We start from the raw sequence: 18,760 nt of genomic DNA, 5'->3' as shown, positions 1-18,760 counted from the left end.
CCTACCTCTGACCTCTTTTATCATAACATCGCAATTGGGTTATCCGCTCACAATAGTTGCGCTTCGAAATAACCTATGACCTCTTTTATCATAACATAGTAAGTAATCTAACCGCTCTCAATAGTTGTGCTTTGAAATAAATCAGTTTGGCAAAATGACTTGAAAGTATCACTTCGAAATAAATCAAGCAAGCAAAATGACTTGAAAGTATCCGAGAGACAACCGACCAAAGATTCTTTTCTACCACTGGTGCCGACATCTGACCTATTTTATCATAACTAAGCTAACCGCTCCAATAGTTGTGCTTCAAAATAAATCAAAAAGCTAAAATTTAAATTCCATTTCAATTAACATACTTTCAATTATCTCTACCACTGGTGCCAACCTCAAACCTATTTTATCATAACTAAGCTAACCACTCTCAATAGGTGCACTTCGAAATAAATCAAATAAACAAAATCTACATTCCATTTCAATTAACATACTCTCAATGACTACTCTCAATAGTTGCGCTTCGAAATAAATCAAATAGGGAAAATTCGCATTCCACTTCAATTAATAGACCGTCAATGACTTACTACAGTTCAATTAACCTGCCCTCAATGACATACTATAGATGACTATTTTCGTTGCCAAATCATCCCTTTTTTTCACTAAGTTACTGTTTGACTATTTTCATTGTTAACTCAGTGTTTTTTCACTAAGTTAGTAAGTTACTGTTATTTGTAACAGATGCAATGTCAAAAGATTGATGAACACCAACTCATGATATACAAATATTGATGAACAAACTCATGATACACATTTCTTGTGTGGTTGATTTGAAAATGAACACGATATTTTTGACACGAGATTTCATAACCCGCAAGAATTGATTCCATTATAACCCAAATAAACTTATTTCATAGCTTTTGTGTTTGATTTAAAAATAAAAACAATGTTTTTGACACGAGATTCCATAGCCGGGGAAAAAAATAATTATTGTAACCCAAATGGTAATGAGATGATGGAAAAGTAAGAATGGTTTAATTTACCAAGAATAAACTGAATATCACTTCTGATAAGCGCAGTGACAAGCTACATGAACTACGAATCTAATCTAAGCATATCCCTCTACACTAAGGGACACATTACCAGGGCTGACATCATTGGCTTTCTCAGAGTGGGCAGGTATCCCATCTGCCATGCAGACTTGTTAAAAATATAAAAAAGATATATTATCTCGTGGTAAAGCTATTATGAAGAACAAAAATATATTGAAAGAAGGCAAAAGTATATGAAAGTAAAACTGAATATTTTATTTCATGGAAAGTATCAAACGACGTCCTGTTTTTGGAATTTTGTAAAAATGAATCATATGTGCTTTCCTATTTTTTGGAATTTTTGAAGAGGGCAACAAATTTTATAAATTTATCCTTACAGAAATACCTTACCTTTCCATGATATTATGAGAATAATTTTTTATTTTTATTTTTTTATTATATCTATATATATATATATATTTCTCAGAATATGAAGCTTAAAAAATCTCAAAAAATCTCAAACAATTCTTCCAATTGTATACTGCTACAATAGAAAATGTGCTTGTGATGCTTATTTCTATTTTTCTAGAGACAAAAGATTGATTATAGATTTTCATTCTATTATTACAAGTATAACCTTTGATTATACTTTTATAAATTATATAAATTATCTTTAAAGACAAAACATATAAACAAAACATAATCGGTTATTATATCCCATCTATATAAGCTTATCACTTTTAAGAATTGTCCTAATAAGCAACAATAGAATTTGGAGTACCTATGTCTTTAACTTGTTCAATCCCATTTTCTTTATCTTCTCAATTGTGATTTTCTTCCTCTTAAGAGTGGGGGGAAACTATAAAGAGAGATCCCTCCTACCTCAAGGCTTTTGGCAAATTAATTTTCAAGAATAGTGTGTATTCTCTACCACTGGTGCCTACCTCTGACCTCTTTTATCATAACATCCCAACTGAGCTAACCGCTCTCAATAGTTGCACTTCAAAATAACCTTTGACCTCTTTTATCATAACATAGTAAGTAATCTAACGGCTCTCAACAGTTGCGCTTCAACATAAATAAATTTGGCAAAATGACTTGAAAGTATCACTTCAAAATAAATCAAGCAAGCAAAATGACTTGAAAGTATCCAAGTGACCCACCAGAGATTCTTCTCTACCATTAGTGCCGACATCTGACTTATTTTATCATAACTAAGCTAGTCTCTCCCAATAGTTGTGCTACGAAATGAATCTCTCAATAATCTCTGCCACTGGTGCCAACCTCAAACCTATTTTATGATAAATAAGCTAACCACTCTTAATAGTTGTGCTTCAAAATAAATCAAACAAACAAAATCTACATTACATTTCAATTAACATACTCTCAATAAATTCTCTCAATAGTTGCACTTCAAAATAAATCAAACAGGGAAAATCTGCATTCCACTTCAATAACAGACCCTCAATGACTTACTACAGTTCAATTAACCTGCCCTCAATGACATACTATAGATGACTATTTTCATTGTTTAACTATTTTCGTTGTTAACTCACTGCTTTTTCACTAAGTTACTAAGTCACTGTTTGTAACAGATGCAATGTCAAAAGATTGATGAACACCAACTCATGATATACAAAGATTGATGAACAACAACTCATGATACACATTTCTTGTGTGGTTGATTTAAAAATGAACACAATATGATTTCGTATCTCGCAAGAATTATTTCCATTATAACCGAAATGAAATTATTTCAAAGCTTTTGTGTTTGATTTAAAAATAAACACAATGTTTTTGACATAAGATTTCATAGCCCAGGAAAGAATTTTTTTATTGTAACCCAAATGGTAATGAAATGATGGAAAAGTAATAATTGTTTAATTTACCATGGATAAACTGAATATCACTTCTGATAAGCGCAGTGACAAGCTACATGAGCTACGAATCTAAACTAAGCAATCCCTCTGCACTAAGGGACACATTACCAAGGCTGACATCACTAGCTTTGTCAGAGTGGGCAGCAGGGTTGGAATTTGACGGGCATTTTGCTCGTCATGAGGCATTTCACCCGTAAAATACGTTTTAAATTTTTAAATGACCGTTGAAGGTGAAGTGTTCTGAAATGTGAAGAACTTATTTTTGATGGGTTAATTTTTTTGGAAAACTTTATTAATACCTTATCTCGCACCATTCCATTAGTCGAAGATTTTTTCTATGGGAAAGGATATACTATAGTTTCGAGGCGGTAATGTTGATCAAATACGGAATGGTTTGGTCAGCAAACCAACATTAATTTGGAATCTTTCCCTCGACGATTTCCGCGATTTGTGCATGCTCTCCCTGTCTTTCCTCTTTCATATTTGGATTCCAACAATAGCATACCCGACGAATGTGGACTTGTTTTCTTTGTACAATCAAGTTCATGAACCAATCTAAGTGTTGTTGCATGTAATGGTAGAATTCTTCAACTCTTTGATCATCGGAGACTGTAAAACTGTTGACATGTTGCATGATAGTTTGATTAGAAAAAACTTCTTCAAACTCATTGGCCTCTGAAGCTAATGTACTTGGTCCCTTGCAGAAATCTTGCAACACAAAATCTGTTGAAGGATCGCATGGTGGCAAAATTAGACCTACAGTCTAGAGACGATAGCTCGTTCAAATCTAGCAAATTTTGGCTAAAAGAGTTGCATATGCTCCAAGATAATAGTAAGATGGAGATCTCTCCAATGCTAACGACGAAAAATATATGGTAAAAATTCTACCTTCTTGAAAAAATTAAGGACATTTTGCCCAGTAAAATGCCCTATGATTGGGAAAATTGCCAAATTCCAACCTTGTTGAAGGAAAACAGCGGCGCACGAGAGAATAGAATGAAGTGGTGGTTGTATGCAAGTTGGGTTTTGAACTTTCCATGAAACCAAGTCTGTTATAACTTATAAGAATAACCTTGAAACCAAATGCTAATACAGTAGAGGCATTGTGTATGAGATTGAAGATTCTGCTTGCAGGGGTGGGTTCTTAGTATCAAGAAGTAAAACAATCGACCCAAATTAATATCATTATTGCTGGCATTTCTTGTTCCATGAATTCCTTGGGTTTTTTTTAATATTCTATTGACTCCATTGGTTATGCGTGCCTTTACTTATAATTTACCTATCCATTATCATTGTTGCCCTTAATTATTGGTTTCGAAAAATCCAATCTATGGAATGTTTGGATCATAGATTTGAATTACTACAAATTTAATTAAAATATTTTTAATACTTAGAAGAAGGGAACTATCCACAATGATTTGTATCATCTTCTAACAATTTTTTTTTTTTTTCACATTGTGGGAAACAGTGAAGCCCTCTATAACTGTTGTAGACTCTATTGCTTGATCACCTCACTAATCATGGCACACCCATTGCTTTAAATACAATTGCAGGACAACTCTGTTGTAGAAATTCTACTTTGCAATGCTTGGATATATGCTTCACATTTATTTTTCCAAGGACGACTCTATTGCTTGATCACCTCACTAATCATGGGACACCCATTGCCTATACAATTGCAGGACAACTTTGTTGTAGAAATTCTACTTTGCAATGCTTGGATATATGCCTTCACATTTATTTTCCAAGGACGAACCTTGTTCGAGTTCTCAATTTCTAATGGCCTCAATATTCAAGTACTCATTCTTTTATAAATATATAGATATATATCAAATTTTTATAATCCCATACCGTAAAATAATTAGTTATAGTTGTTGTACCATATTCTCGCAGATTTTTTAGCTTGCATTTTATTGGTAAATGGAGAGTGGAACACTCTACAATTGTTGCAGACTTTGTTTCTTAATCATTTCTCTAATCATAGATACTAATTTTCTTATAAATAATTGTAAGATAACTTTGTTTCAAAAATTCTATTTTGCAAGCTTTGGTTATACTTCTCCACGTTTACTTTTGCAATAGTGAGCCTTATTTCAATTTTCTATTTATGGTAGGTCACTTTTGCATTGGTAAACCTGGTTTAAGTTCTCAATTTATGGTAAACTACAACATTCATAGACCCATGCTTCTATATATATAGAGATAGATATTAATTTTTGATAATTCAATATCGGTAAAAAAAATTAATCACCATAATTGGTGAATAATTTAGGGCTTATTATCCATATTTTTTTCCATTTGAAAGCATTGTGAATAGATTTATTGTTAGTAAATATATTATGAGTTGAACCCAAACAAAAATGGGTAACTCAGGCAAACCCCACTACATCAGTCATCCACCATCTCTCACATCTCAGTGTTGACTACTCGAGCTACTGAGTTGTTAATATTGGAAACATTGATTGTCATCATGAGAGTCTTCTTCTTATTGTGTCACATTTATCTCTTTGGTGTTGAAGAAACCAATTGTAAACAAAATAATGTAGATTTACAATAATAATGTAGATATGTTATCTTGGGATTTTTTTTTGACAAAACCATCTAGAAATTGCTTTGTTTGGCTCTTTTTATGCTTTGGCAATTATTACAAATACAAATAGATAGCTATAAATTTATATATATATATATATATATATGTATTTTTACTCCTAGCCTTCACATTTTTAGTCTTTCTCTATTTGATTTTGTGCCACAAGTATTGTAAGCTTTCAATTTTTCATGGGTAAATCTATTTCGACCCCTTTTGACTTGTTGATGTGACTTGAGGTGCATGTTACATATAAATGTTCTAGCATGTCCGGCTCAAGAACAACAAGTTATGGAGATTTTATTGTTATTGTTCATGAAATTGCAAACTAAAATTCATGATTCAATAAATCTTTTCTATGTTATGGTCATTTTGTTTCTTTGCTTATAATAAATATGTGAAAAATTTTAACATTCTTGTAATATTGAAGGGTAATATTTTAATCAAATCTTCATTGATGAAAGGTTAATTTATTATTAAGACATTACTTTTGAAAGTAAAAATTTTAAACATAACGTTTCTTGATGGGCAGCATAAAAACGCAAAATGTCGAAAAAAAATTGGAGAAGAATCCAAATTCCAACCCTGGTGGGCAGGTATCCCATTTGTGATACAGACTTGTTAAAAATATAAAAAAGATATATTATCTAGTGGTAAAGTTATTATAAAGAACCAAATATATTGAAAGAAAGTAAAAGTATATGAAAGGAAAACTGAATATTTTATTTCACGGAAAGTATCAAACGACGTCCTATTTTTTGAATTTTGTAAAAATGAATCATACGTGCTTTCCTTTTTTTCTGGAATTTTCGAAGAGGGCAACAAGTTTTATAAATTTATCCTTACAGGAATACCTTACCTTTCCAGGATATTATGAGAATCATTTTATTGTATATATATATTTATTTCTCGGAATTTGAAGCTTAAAAAATCTCAAAAAGTATCAAACAATTCTTCCAGTTGTATACTTCTACAACAGAAATTGTGAAGCTTAAAAAATATCAAACAATTCTTCCAATTGTATACTTCTACAATAGAAAATGCGCTTACGATGCTTGTATCTATTTGTCCAAAGACAAAAGATTGATTATAGATTTTCATTCTATTATTACAAGTATAACCTTTATAAATTAGATAAATTATCTTAAAAGACAAAACATATAAACAAAACCTAATGGGTTATTATATCCCATTTATATAAGCTTATCACTTTTGAGAATCATCCTAATAAGCGACAATAGAATTTGGAGTACCTATGTCTTTAATTTGTCAATTGGGATTTTTTTCCTCTTATGAGTGGGGTAAAACTATAAGGAGAGATCCCTTCTACATCAATGCTTCGGAAAATTAAATTTCAAGAACAGTATGTATTCTCTACGACTGGTGCCTACCTCTGACCTCTTTTATCATAACATCGCAACTGAGCTAATCGCTCTCAATAGTTGTGCTTTGAAATAACCTCCGACCTTTTTTATTATAACATAGTAAGTAATCTAACTGCTCTCAATAGTTGCGCTTCTAGATAAATCATACAAGCAAAATGACTTGAAACTATCCGAGAGACAACCCACTAGAGATTCTTCTTTACCACTGGTGCTGACATCTGACTTATTTTATCATAACTAAGCTAACCGATCCGAATAGTTGTGATTCGAAATAAATCAAAAAGGCAAAATATGCATTCCATTTCAATTAAGATACTCTCAATAATGTCTGCCACTGGTACCAACCTCAAACCTATTTTATCATAACTAAGCCAACCACTCTCAATAGGTGTGCCTCCAAATAAATCAAACAAACAAAATCTGCATTCCATTTCAATTAACATACTCTCAATGACTGCTCTCAATAGTTGTGCTTCGAATTAAATCAAACGGGGAAAATCTACATTCCACTTTAATTAACACACCCTCAATGTCTTACTACAGTTCAATTTACCTGCCCTTAATGACATACTATAACTAACATGCCCTCAATGACATACTATAGATGACTATTTTCATTGCCAACTCATCCCTTTTTCACTAAGTTACCGTTTGACTATGTTCATTGTTAACTCACTACGTTTTCACTAAGTTACTAAGTTACTGTTATTTGTAGCAGATTCAATGTCAAAAGATTGATGAACACCAACTCATGATATACAAAGATTGATGAACAACAACTCATGATATACATTTCTTGTGTGATTGATTTAAAAATGAACACACTATTTTTGGCACGAGATTTCATAGTCCGAAAAAATTGTTTCCATTATAACCCAAATGAAATTATTTCATAGCTTTTGTGTTTGATTTAAAAATAAACACTGTTTTTGACACGAGATTTCATAGCCCAGGAAAGAATTTTTTTATTGTAACCCAAATGGTAATGAAATGATGAAAAAGTAAGAATTGTTTAATTTACCGCCGATAAACTGAATATCACTTCTCATAAGCACAGTGACAAGCTACATCAGCTACGGATCTAAACTAAGCATATCCCTCTGCACTAAGGGACACATTACCAGGGCTGACATTGTTGGCTTTGTCAGAGTGGGCAGGCATCCCATCTGCCATGCAGACTTGGTTAAAAATTTTAAAAAGATATATTATCTGGTGGTAAAGCTATTATGAAGAACAAAAATATATTGAAAGAAGGAAAAAGCATATGAAAGGAAAACTGAATATTTTATTTCACAGAAAGTATTAAACAAAGTCCTGTTTTGGGAATTTTGTAAAAATGAATCATACGTGTTTTCCTCTTTCTTTCTTTTCTTTTTTTTTTTTTTTTTTTTTTGGAGTTTTTGAAGAGGGAAACAAATTTTATAAATTTATCCTTACAGGAATACCTTTCATTTCCATGATATTATGAGAATAATTTTATATATATATATATATATATTTATTTCTCGGACTTTGAAGCTTAAAAAATCTCAGAAAAATCTCAAAAAAAATTTCCAATTTTATTCTTCTACAATAAAAAAAATGCACTTACGATGCTTATTTCTATTTCCCTAGAGACAAAATATTGATAATAGATTTTCATTCTATTATTACAAGTAAACTTTGATTATACTTTTATAAATTAGATAAATTATCTTAAAAGACAAAACATATAAACAAAACCTAATGGGTTATTATATCCCATTTATTTAAGCTTATCACTTTTAAGAATTATCCTAATAACTAATAAGCAACAATAGAATTTGGAGTACTTATGTTTTTAATTTGTTCAATCCCATTTTCTCTATCTTCTCAATTGAGATTTTCTTCCTCTTATGAGTGTGGAAAAACTATAAAGAGAGATCCCTTCTACCTCAACTCTTTGGCAAATTAAATTTCAAGAACAATGTGTATTCTCTACCACTGGTGCCTACCTCTCACCTCTTTTATCATAACATCACAACTGAGCTAACCACTCTCAATAGTTGCACTTCGAAATAACGTTTGACCTCTTGTATCATACCATAGTAAGTAATCTATCCGCTCTCAATAGTTGCGCTTCGAAATAAATCAATTTGGGAAAATGACTGGAAAGTATCACTTCAAAATAAATCAAGCAAGAAAAATGACTTGAAGGTATCCGAGAGACAACCCACCAGAGATTCTTCTCTACCACTGGTGCTAAGATATGACTTATTTTATCATAACTAAGCTAACTGCTCCCAATAGTTGTGCTTCGAAATAAATCAAAAAGGCAAAATCTGCATTCCATTACAATTAACATACTCTCAATAATCTCTGCCACTGGTGCCAACCTCAAGCCTATTTTATCATAACTAAGTTAACCACACTCACTAGGTGCGCTTCGAAATAAATCAAACAAACAAAATCTGCATTCCATTTCAATTAACATACTCTCAGTGACTGCTCTGAATAGTTGCGCTTCCAAATAAATCAAACAGGGAAAATCTGCATTCCACTTCAATTAACAGACGCTCAATTACTTACTACAGTTCAATTAACCTGCCCTCAATGACATACTATAGATGACTATTTTTATTGTCAACTCACCCCTTTTTCACTAAGTTACTGTTTGACTATTTTCATTGTTAACTTACTGCTTTTTCACTAAGTTACTAAGTTACTGTTATTTGTAACAGATGCAATGTCAAAAGATTGATGAACACCAACTCATGATATACAAAGATTAATGAACAACAACTCATGATTCACATTCCTTGTGTTGTTGATTTAAAAATGAACACAGTATTTTTGGCACGAGATTTCATAGCCTGCAAGAATTGTTTCCATTATAACCCAAATGAAATTATTTCATAGCTTTTGTGTTTGATTTAAAAATGATTTCATAGCCCAGGAAAGAAATTTTTTTATTGTAACCCAAATGGTAATGAAATGATGGAAAAGTGAGAATTGTTTAATTTACCACGGATAAACTAAATATCACTTCTGATAAGCGCAGTGACAAGCTACATGAGCTACGAATCTATACAAAGCATATCCCTCTGCACTAAGGGACACATTACCAGGGCTGACATCGCTGGCTTTGTCAGAGTGGGCAGGTATCCCATCTGTCATGCAGACTTGTTAAAAATAAAATAAAAATATATATTGAAAGAAGGCAAAAGTATATGAAAAGAAAACTGAATATTTTATTTCACGGAAGGTATCAAACGATGTCCTCGTTTTGGAATTTTGTAAAAGTGAATCATACGTGCTTTCCTTTTTTTGGAATTTTCGAAGAGGGCAAAAAAATTTATAAATTTATCCTTGCAGGAATACCTTACCTTTCCATGATATTATGAGAATAATTTTACTTATATATATATATTTATTTCTCGGAATTTGAAGCCTAAAAAATATCAAAAAATTTTAAACAATTTTTCCAATTGTATACTTCTATAATAGAAAATGCAATTACAATGCCTATTTCCATTTGTCCAGAGACAAAAGATTGATTATAGATTTTCATTCTATTATTACAAGTATAAATTTTGATTATACTTTTATAAATTAGATAAATTATCTTAAAAGACAAAACATATAAACAAAACATAATGGGTTATTATATCCCATCTCTATAAGCTTATCACTTTTAAGAATCATCCCAATAAGCAACAATAGAATTTGGAGTACCTATGTCTTTAATTTGTTCAATCCCATTTTCTCTATCTTCTGAATTGGTGTTTTCTTCCTCTTATGAGTGGGGGAAAACTATAAAGAGAGATCCCTTCTACCTCAACGCTTTGGCAAATTAAATTTCAAGAACAGTGTGTTTTCTCTACCAATGGTGCCTACCTCTGACCTCTTTTATCATAACATTGCAACTGAGCTAACCTTTCTCAATAGTTGCGCTTCGAAATAACCTCTGACCTCTTTTCTCATAACATAGTAAGTAATCTAACCGCTCTCAATAGTTGCATTTTGAAATAAATCAATTTGGAAAAATGACTTGAAAGTATCCGAGAGAAAACCCACCAGAGATTCTTCTCTACCACTGGTGCCGACATCTGACTTTTTTTATCATAACTAAGCTAACCGCTCCCAATAGTTGTGCTTCGAAATAAATCAAAAAGGAAAAATCTACATTCCATTTCAACTAACATACTCTCAATAATCTCTGCCACTGGTGCCAACCTCAAACCTATTTTATCATAACCAATCTAACAACTCTCAATAGGTGCACTTCGAATTAAATCAAAGAAACAAAATCTGCATTCCATTTCAATTAACATACTCTCAATGACTACTCTCAATAGTTGCGTTTCGAAATAAATCAAACAGGGAAAATCTGCATTCCAATTCAATTAACAAACCCTTAATGACTTACTACAGTTCAATTAACCTGCCCTCAATGACATACTATAATTAACATGCCCCCAATGACATACTATAGATGACTATTTTTATTGTCAACTCACCCTTTTTTCACTAAGTCATTGTTTGCCTATTTTTGTTAACTCACTGCTTCTTCACTAAGTTACGAAGTTACTGTTATTTGTAACAGATGCAATGTCAAAAGATTGATGAACGGATGATATACAAAGATTGATGAACGATAACTCATAATACACATTTCATTTGTGGTTGATTTAAAAATGAACACAATATTTTTGACACGAGATTTCATAGCATGCAAGAATTGTTTCCATTATAACCCAAATGAAATTATTTCATAGCTTTTGTGTTTGATTTAAAAATAAACACAATGTTTTTGACATGAGATTTCATAGCCCAGGCAAGATTTTTTTACTGTAACGCAAATGCCCAAATGCTAATGAAATGATGGAAAAGTAAGAATTGTTTAATTTACGACGGATAAACTGAATATCACTTCTAATAAGCGCAGTGACAAGCTACATGAGCTGCGAATCTATACTAAGCATATCCCTCTGCACTAAGGGACACATTACCAGGGCTGACATCGCTGGCTTTGTCAGAGTGGGTAGGTATCCCAATCTATAATAAGCATATCCCCCTGCACTAAGGGACACATTACCAGGGCTGACATCGCTGGCTTTGTCAGAGTGGGTAGTATCCCATTTGCCATGCAGACTTGTTAAAAATATAAAAAAGATAGCAGTTGTCTATAATGCCACTTTTTGGAAGCCTTTCTGGTTGGTTTTTTCGGTCAAAATTCAGTAGCAATTTATTGAAATCGCAAGTTTGATAGCTAGTTTCTACACAATCAAAGTGTCCCAGGGGTTTTCCAGAGTGCTGAATCCAAATATGCAATTAAAAAACCGTATTAACTGCAACAAATCAAGATTTAACCTCAATTTCTTCTGACGGATTGCGTCACCGGAATCTCCAAAAAGTCGCATTATAGACAACTCCAAAAAGATATATTATCTGGAAGTAAAGTTATTATGAAAAACAAAAATATATTGAAAGGAGACAAAAGTATATGAAAGGAAATAATATTCACGAAAAGTATCAAACGACGTCCTGTTTCTGGAATTTTGTAAAAATGAATGATAAGTGCTTTCCTTTTTTTGGAATTTTCAAAGAGCGCAACAAATTTTATAAACTTATCCTTGCAAGAATACCTTACCTTTCAATGATATTATGAGAATAATTTATATATATATATATTTCTCGGAAATTGAAGCGTAAAAAATCTCAAAAAATCTCAAACAATTCTTCCATTTGTATACTTCTACAATAGAAAATGCGTTTACGATGCTTATTTCCATTTGTCCAGAGACAAAAGATTGATTATAGAATTTCATTCTATTATTACAAGTATAGCTTTTGATTATACTTTTATAAATTAGATAAATTATCTTAAAAGACAAAACATATAAACAAAACATAATGGGTTACTATATCCCATCTATATAAGCTTATCACTTTTAAGAATCATCCTAATAAGCAATAATAGAATTTGGAGTACTTATGTCTTTAATTTGTTCAATCTCATTTTCTCTATCTTCAAAATTGGGATTTTCTTCCTCTTATGAGTGGGGGAAAACTATAAAGAGAGATCTCTTCTACCTCAACGCTTTGGCAAATTAAATTTCAAGAACAGTGTGTATTCTCTACCACTGGTGCCTACCTCTGACTTCTTTTATCATAACATAGCAACTGAGCTAACCGCTCTCAATAGTTGCACTTCAAAATAACCTTTGACCTCTTTTATCATAACGTAGTAAGTAATCTAACCGCTCTCAATAGTTGCGCTTCGAAATAAATCAATTTGGCAAAATGACTTGAAAGTATGGCTTCGAAATAAATCAAACAAGAAAAATGACTTGAATGTATCCGAGAGACAACCCACCAGAGATTCTTCTCTGCCACTAGTGCCGATATTTGACTTATTTTATCATAACTAATCTAGCCGCTCCCAATAGTTGTGCTTCGAAATGAATCAAAAAGGCAAAATCTGCATTCCATTTCAATTAACATACTCTCAATAATCTCTGCCACTGGTGCCAAACTCAAACCTATTTTATCATAAATAAGCTAACCACTCTGAATAGGTGCACTTCAAAATAAATCAAACAAACAAAATCTTCCTTGCATTTCAATTAACATACTCTCAGTGACTGCTCTCAATAGGTGTGCTTCGAAATAAATCAAACAGGGAAAATCTGCACTCCACTTCAATTAACAGACCCTCAATGACTTACTACAGTTCAATTAACCTGCCCTCAATGACATACTATAATTAACATGCCCTGAATGACATACTATAGATGACTATTTTCAGTGTCAACTCACTCCTTTTTCAATAAGTTACTGTTTGACTATTTTCATTGTTAACTCACTGTTTTTTCACTAAGTTAAGTTGCTGTTATTTGTAACAGATGCAATGTCAAAAGGTTGATGAACACCAACTCATGATATACAAAGATTGATGAACAACAACTCATGATACACATTTCTTGTGTTGTTGATTTAAAAATGAACACAATATGTTTGACACGAGATTTCACAGCCCGCAAAAATTGTTTCCATTATAACCCAAATGGAATTATTTACTTCTACAATAGAAAATGTGCTTACGATGCTTATTTCTATTTGTCTAGAGACAAAAGATTGATTATAGGTATTATTACAAGTATAACCTTTGATTATACTTTTATAAATTAGATAAATTATCATAAAAAACAAAACATATAAATGGCTTATTATATACCATTTATATAAGCTTATCACTTTTAAGAATCATTCTAATAAACAACAATAGAATTTGGAGTACGCATGTCTTTAATTTGATCAATCCCATTTTCTCTATCTTCTCAATTGGGATTTTCTTCCTCTTATGAGTGTGGCAAAACTATAAAGAGAGATCCCTTCTACCGCAACCCTTTGGCAAATTAAATTTTAATAAAAGTGTGTTTTCTCTACCGTTGGTGCCTACCTCTGTCCTATTTTATCATAACAACACAACTGAGCTAACCGCTCTCAATAGTTGCGCTTCGAAATAACCTCTGACCTCTTTTATCATAAAATAGTAAGTAGTCTAACCGCTCTCAATAGTTGTGCTTCGAAATAAATCAATTTGGCAAAATGACTTGAAAGTATGGCTTCGAAATAAATCAAGCAAGCAAAATGACTTGAAAGTATCTGAGTTCGTTTCTGCCACTAGTGCCGACATTTTACTTATTTTATCATAACTAAGCTAACCGCTCCCAATAGTTGTGCTTCGAAATAAATCAAAAAGGCAAAATCTGCATTCCATTTGAATTAACATACTCTCAATAATCTCTGCCACTGGCGCCAACCTCAAACCTATTTTATCATAACTAAGCTAACCACTCTCAATAGGTGCGCTTCGAATAAATCAAACAAACAAAGTCTGCATTACATTTCAATTAACATACTCTCAATGACTGCTCTCAATAGTTGCGCTTCGAAATAAATCAATAGGGAAAATCTACATTCCACTTCAGTTAACAGACCCTCAATGACTTACTACAGTTCAATTAACCTGCCCTCAATGACATACTATAATTAACATGTCCTCAATGACATACTATAGATGACTATTTTCATTGTCAACTCACTCCTTTTTCACTAAGTTACTGTTTGACTATTTTCATTGTTTGACTATTTTCATGATTAACTCACTGCTTTTTCACTAACTTACTAAGTTACTGTTATTTGTAACAGATGCAATGTCAAAAGATTGATGAACACCAACTCATGATATACAAAGATTGATGAACAACGACTAATGATACACATTTCTTGTGTGGTTGAAATAAAAATGAACACAATATTTTTGACATGAGATTTCATAGCCCGCAAAAATTGTTTCCATTATAACCCAAATGAAATTATTTCATAGCTTTTGTGTTTGATTTAAACATAAACACAATGTTTTTGACACAAGATTTCATAGCCCAGCAAAGAATTTTTTTTATTGTAACGCAAATGGTAATGAAATGATGGAAAAGTAAGAATTGTTTAATTTACCACGGATACACTGAATATCACTTCTGATAAACGCAGTGACAAGCTATATGAGCTACGAATCTAAACTAAGCATATCTCTCTGCACTGAGCGACACATTACCAGGGCTGACATCGCTGGCTTTGTCAAAGTGGGCAGGTGTCCCATCTGCCATGCAGACTTGTTAAAAATATAAAAAAGATATATTATCTGGTGGTAAAGTTATTACGGGGAACAAAAATATATTGAAAGAAGGCAAAAGTATATGAAAGGAAAACTGAATATTTTATTTCACGGAAAGTATCAAACGACGTCCTGTTTTTGGAATTTTGTAAAAATAATCAGACGTGCTTTCCTCTTTTTTGGAATTTTCGAAGAGGGCAACAAATTTTATAAATTTATCCTTACAGGAATACCTTACCTTTCCATGATATTATGAGAATAATTTTATATATATATATATATTTCTCGAAATTTGATACACGGTCGGCGAATGACAGATTTGATGGGGCAAACATAGATTTGTTGTGTTAGCGTTTTTTTAATGGAAAAGAAAACTGATGAAGTGCTCAGATTGAACCGAACCACTCATAAATTTCGGATAACTTGATCTTATGTGAGTGCTGTAAATAGTTGTTGACCTTCTCCCTTTCCAAACATAGAGCTAACTTGATCTTATGTGAGTGCTATAAATAGTTGTTGACCTTCTCCATTTCCAAACATAGAGCTCAGTGCTTAGGAAGGGTTTCTACGTTATGGCTTTCCATATTTTGCGTTACTCTCTACCTTTCCCTTTCCCTGCAGCAGTCATAGTCACTGAAGGAGGGCCTCCCGCAGCAACTGTTATGTGTCTACTCTGGTCGTTCTTCAATGATATGGTTTTTGGGAACGAGAAGAAGTAGTGCCACGCTGCCAACGCGACCCTATTCATGGCCCATTATTGGAAATATTCACCAATTAATACTGCGCGCTCACCGTTCTCTGAGTGGCCTTGCTGACGAATATGGTCCCATTTTCTTTCTACCCTTAGGCTCAGTCCCTACCGTCGTCGTTTCTTCTTCTGAGACGGCCAAAGAGTTTCTCAAAACTCATGACTTGATTTTTGCCAGCCGACCCTCAACAGCCGCTAGGAGATTGATGTTTTCCAACTCTAAAGATGTGGTGTTCGCTCCTTCAAGAGTGTGTGAGGGGAAGAGGTCTATGCGATGATCTGTTCAATTTGGGAGGAGAGTAAGAAGGGAAAAATGGGCATGAATGTGAGCAAGCTCGTCTCCACTCTCACCTCCAATATTGTTTGGCGAATACTGGCGGGGAGGAAATTTTCTGACGATTATTTGGGTGGCGATTTCCAAGGGTTTAAAGGCATAATGACAGAGTTGACAGCTACAGTGGGAGAGTTCAACATTGGCGACTTCATTCTGTATTTGGATTGGCTCGATTTGCAAGGTATCAAGGACCGCATGAAGAAAATTAGTAAAACATTCGATGAATTTGCGGAGAAAATAATAGACGACCATGTTAATGTGAATCATCTCCAGAAAGAGGCCGTAGACGCAGAGCGTCATGTTAAAGACTTCGTGGATGTGCTGCTACACATGGCTAAGGCCAACACAAAAATTACACGGGAAACCATCAAGGTTGTTGTGCTTGTATGCCTCGACCCTCATTCTTAGGCTTTTGTGCTTGTATGCCTCGACCCTCATTCTTAAACTTCTGTCATTCATCGTTTTTTTTGGCACTAATTGGATTTGTATTTGTGCAAGGATTTGTTCGGCCCTGGCTTGGATAGAATATCAATTTCGTTAGAATGGGCAATGAGCGAGCTTCTCAGACATCCCCGTGCAATGAAGAAATTAAAATAGGAAATCGAATCGGTCATTGGCCAACATTGCAAAGTAAAGGAGTCCGATCTAGCAAAGATGAAATACCTCCACTATGTGGTGAAAGAGACTCTGCGACTATACCCAGCAGCGCCCTTAGCGATTCCTCATAAATCTGCAGAGACTGTGACAGTAGGAGGATACTTTATCCCTAAAAAACAATGTTGATGGTGAATGTATGGCCTATAGGAAGGGATCCTAAGTTGTGGGGGGCAGATGTTTCTGAATTCAAGCGAGAGAGATTCATGGAAGACGAACATGTCAATGTAACAGATCCATCAACTTTCAATATGATACCGTTCGGTGCAGGAAGGAGAGGATGCCCAGGAGCATCCATGGCTATTCCTACGGTTCAGATTGCATTGGCTCAGTTGTTACTCACTTTTTATTGGAGAGTGGACAGTGATCTGTTCCAGTTGGATATGAAGGAAGCATAGTTGGATATGAAACAAGCATGTGGATTGACCATTCCAAGGAAAGTTCCGCTCTCTGCTTTTCCAATGTGGAACAACAACTTTCTAATGTAATACCTGGGAGGATACAAGCGACGACGCCTTTTCTTAGTTGGTCATGGTTTTTCTGTTTCAATAATGGAGAAATCTCTAGAATACTCTCCTAATCATTTGTGTAGTTAAAACTATTATGTGTAGTTAAAAATGCTTGTTTTAATTAAACCTTGTTGGTGGGCGGTTCTAGGAATGTGCTCAATCATAATATACTCCTGTAATAGTTTCGTCACCTTTTAAATACAAGTGTTCTGGTGCAATCTCTTGAGTGGGTCACTTTCTCAATTTTGTGTTGTTAAAACTGTTATCTGTTGTTGTAACTGTTTGTTTTGATTAAACTTTGTTGGTGGGCGGTTCTAAGAATGTGCTCAATCATAATATACTCGTGTAATAGTTTTGTCGCGTAAGGGTTGTGGTGCAATCTCTTGACTGGGTCACTTTCCCACAAGAAATCAACATCTTTGTTCAATTCCAACTTGGCATTTACTTTTAATTAGCAATAATTTTCCACAATGCCAATTTCTCTTTATTAGCAACCCTTTTCCACCGTGTATTAAATGATTCTAGAACTTGTTTTTTAATTTTGTATGATTATTATAAATATTATAATGCACATAGCCTAGGCTTTTCAGATTTTTTATTTTTGGACTTTAGTTTGATAGAATATTTTATGTAGTATAATTATAAAAATGGTTTGGATTGATTTTAAATATTAATATTGTACTGTTACTTTTTTTTAACAAGTGCAGAGTAGTCTAATCTCTTTCATTAACAATTGCAGAGTAGTCTAAGGATTATGTTGCTACAAAATATGCATATAGAAGCTATTAGCTATAGATATTAGTATAATATGGAATAGATTAATATACATTTTTCATATATGTAAGTTAAAATGATTATTTTAAGAAATTATTTTACAAAACAAAATTGTATTTATATTATGCCAAAAATTGACAATTTATATTTTCCTTAATAAAAAATCTTATAATTGACTTATGGAGTAGTAACTTTGTATTATATGCATATACAACTAAATGGATGT

General features: G+C 33.0%; 1 pseudogene; it reads left to right on the top strand.

Annotated features, from left to right (window-relative positions):
- Positions 1–16,576: 16,576 nt before the first annotated feature.
- On the top strand, positions 16,577–17,649 carry LOC149252189 (cytochrome P450 750A1 pseudogene; annotated as a pseudogene).
- The last annotated feature ends 1,111 nt before the right edge of the window (positions 17,650–18,760 follow it).

The sequence above is a fragment of the Pinus tabuliformis genome, chromosome 7 (assembly GCF_031772625.1).
Source record: "Pinus tabuliformis cultivar Carrire ecotype Pingquan chromosome 7, CPIR1, whole genome shotgun sequence".
Classification (NCBI taxonomy): domain Eukaryota; kingdom Viridiplantae; phylum Streptophyta; class Pinopsida; order Pinales; family Pinaceae; genus Pinus; species Pinus tabuliformis.
Note: the sequence above shows the minus strand (reverse complement) of the source record. Positions and strands in the feature narration are given on the sequence as shown.